General features: G+C 53.6%; 1 non-coding gene across 1 annotated transcript in view; it reads left to right on the top strand.

Annotated features, from left to right (window-relative positions):
• Positions 1–3787: 3787 nt before the first annotated feature.
• Positions 3788–5000, top strand: part of LOC126149378 (small subunit ribosomal RNA) — a 1909-nt gene continuing 696 nt past the window's right edge. The window contains exon 1 of the ribosomal RNA XR_007530830.1: positions 3788–5000. This exon is cut by the window's right edge and continues 696 nt beyond it. This is a non-coding gene — a ribosomal RNA (small subunit ribosomal RNA).

Raw genomic sequence — 5000 nt, 5'->3', positions numbered from 1 at the left:
GACTACGACATCGCTAGGTCCCACAGTGCCCATTTTCCGACGCCACCCACAAACCCTGCATCATCTGCCCACCACAGGAGCCCCAACGCCTGTGCCTGCGTCGCACGAAGTCGTCGACCGACAATCGCTCCACCCGCACCCGCACGTGCCCCACCCCAACCGCCCAAATCGCAACTCCAGCGGATGAACGGCGGACTCTTCCCGCACTCGTAACGTGCAATCCGCCCCTATATCTTGCGTTTCATGAAGAGTTATATCGAATATGCCATATTCCCGCTGTCCCTATACATGCTGTAAGTAGCTCGCTTGCTACAGCAGCAGCAGCAGCAGCACCACCTCCGCGCGCTTCCCTGGGGGCACTGAACCGCAGGATGCGAGACCCCACGCCCAGTGGCAAACAGGGCTCCTCTCAGAATATAGGCGGTCCCTACCCCTCACAACGATGACGGTGGGAGGGCCGTTTTACGAGACCATTTCCTGCGGTGCCAACGCTGTCGTAGAGCCGATACTCCATCTTTGGTACAAGGCAATCATTCCGCTGTAAATCAGTACGTCACTCGTAGTTCAGTCACCTCACAGCACTGCTCAGTAAACTATGCAGGCCCACATAGATAGATTATGATAGATTATATACGCAAATGCCCCTATACATGCTGAACGTCCGTACACACAAAATGAACCACACGTCAGCCACACACTCTATCACACACTACTCTCTGCCTGTAACAGACACAGATACAACTACTAAGCACCAGCATGGACCAACGTCCGGTGCATCCTATCCGCCACAGTACACCAACTACGCTATGATAACCAGACCGGGAGGTCCAATCATAAAACAGAATACCCCACTCGTCCGACAACCACAATTGCTCAGAGAAGCCACCAACACCCACACATGTCCTACACAGGGGTGCACCCATCACCACCACACTGCCTCGTCTTACAGCACAAACACACTGGCAGGAATGAAACACACAGGTCTGCCGCAACCACAGACACGGCTCGCCCCCTCTCACTGGCGAAAAGCGCATCCCGACGTGACATAACTCCTTTGACACACTGACGCTGCCTCGGGCATCCACGTCCTACGGTCGATATCAACGAACCTCCCCCCCCCCCTCCCCCCCACAACACGCCATCCCATACCACATTGTGTACCGTACCCAAACCTAACGTGTACTGTACTACAACGCAATGTGTACCATAACACAACCCAGTTTGTACCTTAACCTAACCTATGTCACCTTAACCTAACCTATGTCACCTTAACCTAACCTATGTCACCTTAACCTAACCTATGTCACCTTAACCTAACCTATGTCACCTTAACCTAACCTATGTCACCTTAACCTAACCTATGTCACCTTAACCTAACCTATGTCACCTTAACCTAACCCATCTTGCACCTTAACCTAACCCATCTTGCACCTTAACCTAACCCATCTTGCACCTTAACCTAACCCATCTTGCACCTTAACCTAACCCATCTTGCACCTTAACCTAACCTATGTTGCACCTTAACCTAACCTGTGTTGCACCTTAACCTACCTCAATTTGCACCGCAATGTAACGCAATTTGCACCGCAATGTAACGCAATTTGCACCGCAATGTAACGCAATTTGCACCGCAATGTAACGCAATTTGCACCGCAATGTAACGCAATTTGCACCGCAATGTAACGCAATTTGCACCGCAATGTAACGCAATTTGCACCGCAATGTAACGCAATTTGCACCGCAATGTAACGCAATTTGCACCGCAATGTAACTCAATTTGCACCGCAATGTAACTCAATTTGCACCGCAATGTAACTCAATTTGCACCGCAATGTAACTCAATTTGCACCGCAATGTAACTCAATTTGCACCGCAATGTAACTCAATTTGCACCGCAATGTAATGCAATTTGCACCGCAATGTAATGCAATTTGTACCGCAATCTACCCCCACATTGTGCCTTAACCTAACCCACATTGTGCCTTAACCTAACCCACATTGTGCCTTAACCTAACCCACGTTGTGCCTTAACCTAACCCACGTTGTGCCTTAACCTAACCCACGTTGTGCCTTAACCTAACCCAAGTTGTGCCTTAACCTAACCCAAGTTGTGCCTTAACCTAACCCAAGTTGTGCCTTAACCTAACCCAAGTTGTGCCTTAACCTAACCCAAGTTGTGCCTTAACCTAACCCAAGTTGTGCCTTAACCTAACCCAAGTTGTGCCTTAACCTAACCCAAGTTGTGCCTTAACCTAACCCAAGTTGTGCCTTAACCTAACCCAAGTTGTGCCTTAACCTAACCCAAGTTGTGCCTTAACCTAACCCAAGTTGTGCCTTAACCTAACCCAAGTTGTGCCTTAACCTAACCCAAGTTGTGCCTTACCCTGCTCTGTAATTGGCATATGACACGTTACATTAATGTATTGTCCAACCGCAACCCGCTCAGAATGTTGTGTACACAGCTACGTGTCATCTCCCCATAACAGCTGCATTGCAGTGTGGTACGCCATAGAGACGTGTGGGAGTAATGGACGCAGTGGATGGCGATCAGCATGAGCCGTCTGTTCATGTAGTGGCGCGTGTATGCAGACGTAGTAGTCTCTTCTCACACAATGTGATAGCACGGTGCCCCGCGTTCCACATCTGCGACATGCTACAGAGGCCGGTTGACAGTTGGTCGCGCAATGGACATCGCATACGTACGGGGGCACCTTCCACGTGCCCTCTAGTCGGGCACATTTTGTTGCGTGGATGTGAGCGGATGTAGTGTGTCTTGACACCTGACAGGCAGGCATGCAATAATAGTTGACTTTGCAAACGGGGATGGACGTGTACGTTTACTGGTGACGTTACGCAAATGAACAACTGGTAACCCGTTGTGGTGCGGTTGTCCTTGCTGGAGGTACATCTGTGAGGGCAACGATCGGTACAGCTACGAAGCGGTCCCCACCATACCAACGAACGTGAATGTGAATCTGGGTGTGAAGCGATACGCGGCTGTGGGTGGGTGGGACTGTCCCCGGCCGGTGAGGGGGGGCCGCCCGGCGTGCTGGCCGCGCGGTGCGTGGGCGCACGCGCTACAGCCGGCTGGTGGGGGCGCCCAGTGGCAGGCGCGCCGGCCGACGGACGCGGCAGGCGGCGCAGCTGCGCGCCGGGGCACCCTGCGCGCGGCGCCGTGCAGCCAAAGTGGGTCCTCGCCGGCCCGGTGCGAAGCGCGGTGGACATCTGCAGTGTGCTGGTCCGATTGAGGACTGTGTGCGTTGAGGATGCGCCGCCGCCCGGCACTCGGCGCCGCGACGCCGTCTGCTGCTCGGTCGCCCCAGCGGTTCTCGCTGGTGGTTTGTATCGCAGTTGTGCAGACGTGTTGGCACGTGCGCTGTGCTGGGAGAGTTCGCTTCGGCACCCACGTGGGGCCTTTGCCCTTCTGTGGCGCTGGCGTTGGAGCTGCCGGTCACCGTAGGTGGCGCGTGTTGTCTCCCGCCGGCAATGCCACGACAGCACGCTCCCGGGCCTCTGTCGGCAGCGGCAAGCTCAGTTGGGAGCACGGGTGGTCGCACCTAAAGCGTCTACTCGCCTAACTCCGGGCGATTGCGCCTCTCTCGAACCCGACCAAGTACTTAGGACGGCGCTGCGCGCCGCCGGGACCTGAGAGGGTTTCGAGGTGTATTGTGCAGGGGAGCTCAGCCTCCTCCTGTTTGCAGAATAATTGAGCGGACGCTTGCGTGTTCGCGCGGGCCCCTGGGACACACTCCCGGGCGGCCGGCTGCTCAGCTCTAGTTGACGCAGCTCCCTGGTTGATCCTGCCAGTAGTCATATGCTTGTCTCAAAGATTAAGCCATGCATGTCTCAGTACAAGCCGCATTAAGGTGAAACCGCGAATGGCTCATTAAATCAGTTATGGTTCCTTAGATCGTACCCACGTTACTTGGATAACTGTGGTAATTCTAGAGCTAATACATGCAAACAGAGTCCCGACCAGAGATGGAAGGGACGCTTTTATTAGATCAAAACCAATCGGTCGGCTCGTCCGGTCCGTTTGCCTTGGTGACTCTGAATAACTTTGGGCTGATCGCACGGTCCTCGTACCGGCGACGCATCTTTCAAATGTCTGCCTTATCAACTGTCGATGGTAGGTTCTGCGCCTACCATGGTTGTAACGGGTAACGGGGAATCAGGGTTCGATTCCGGAGAGGGAGCCTGAGAAACGGCTACCACATCCAAGGAAGGCAGCAGGCGCGCAAATTACCCACTCCCGGCACGGGGAGGTAGTGACGAAAAATAACGATACGGGACTCATCCGAGGCCCCGTAATCGGAATGAGTACACTTTAAATCCTTTAACGAGTATCTATTGGAGGGCAAGTCTGGTGCCAGCAGCCGCGGTAATTCCAGCTCCAATAGCGTATATTAAAGTTGTTGCGGTTAAAAAGCTCGTAGTTGGATTTGTGTCCCACGCTGTTGGTTCACCGCCCGTCGGTGTTTAACTGGCATGTATCGTGGGACGTCCTGCCGGTGGGGCGAGCCGAAGGCGTGCGACCGCCTCGTGCGTGTTCGTGCGTCCCGAGGCGGACCCCGTTGAAATCCTACCAAGGTGCTCTTTATTGAGTGTCTGGGTGGGCCGGCACGTTTACTTTGAACAAATTAGAGTGCTTAAAGCAGGCAAGCCCGCCTGAATACTGTGTGCATGGAATAATGGAATAGGACCTCGGTTCTATTTTGTTGGTTTTCGGAACCCGAGGTAATGATTAATAGGGACAGGCGGGGGCATTCGTATTGCGACGTTAGAGGTGAAATTCTTGGATCGTCGCAAGACGAACAGAAGCGAAAGCATTTGCCAAGTATGTTTTCATTAATCAAGAACGAAAGTTAGAGGTTCGAAGGCGATCAGATACCGCCCTAGTTCTAACCATAAACGATGCCAGCCAGCGATCCGCCGCAGTTCCTCCGATGACTCGGCGGGCAGCCTCCGGGAAACCAAAGCTTTTGGGTTCCGGGGGAAGT

Source organism: Schistocerca cancellata, unplaced genomic scaffold (genome assembly GCF_023864275.1).
Source record: "Schistocerca cancellata isolate TAMUIC-IGC-003103 unplaced genomic scaffold, iqSchCanc2.1 HiC_scaffold_925, whole genome shotgun sequence".
In the NCBI taxonomy this organism is placed as follows: domain Eukaryota; kingdom Metazoa; phylum Arthropoda; class Insecta; order Orthoptera; family Acrididae; genus Schistocerca; species Schistocerca cancellata.
Note: the sequence above shows the minus strand (reverse complement) of the source record. Positions and strands in the feature narration are given on the sequence as shown.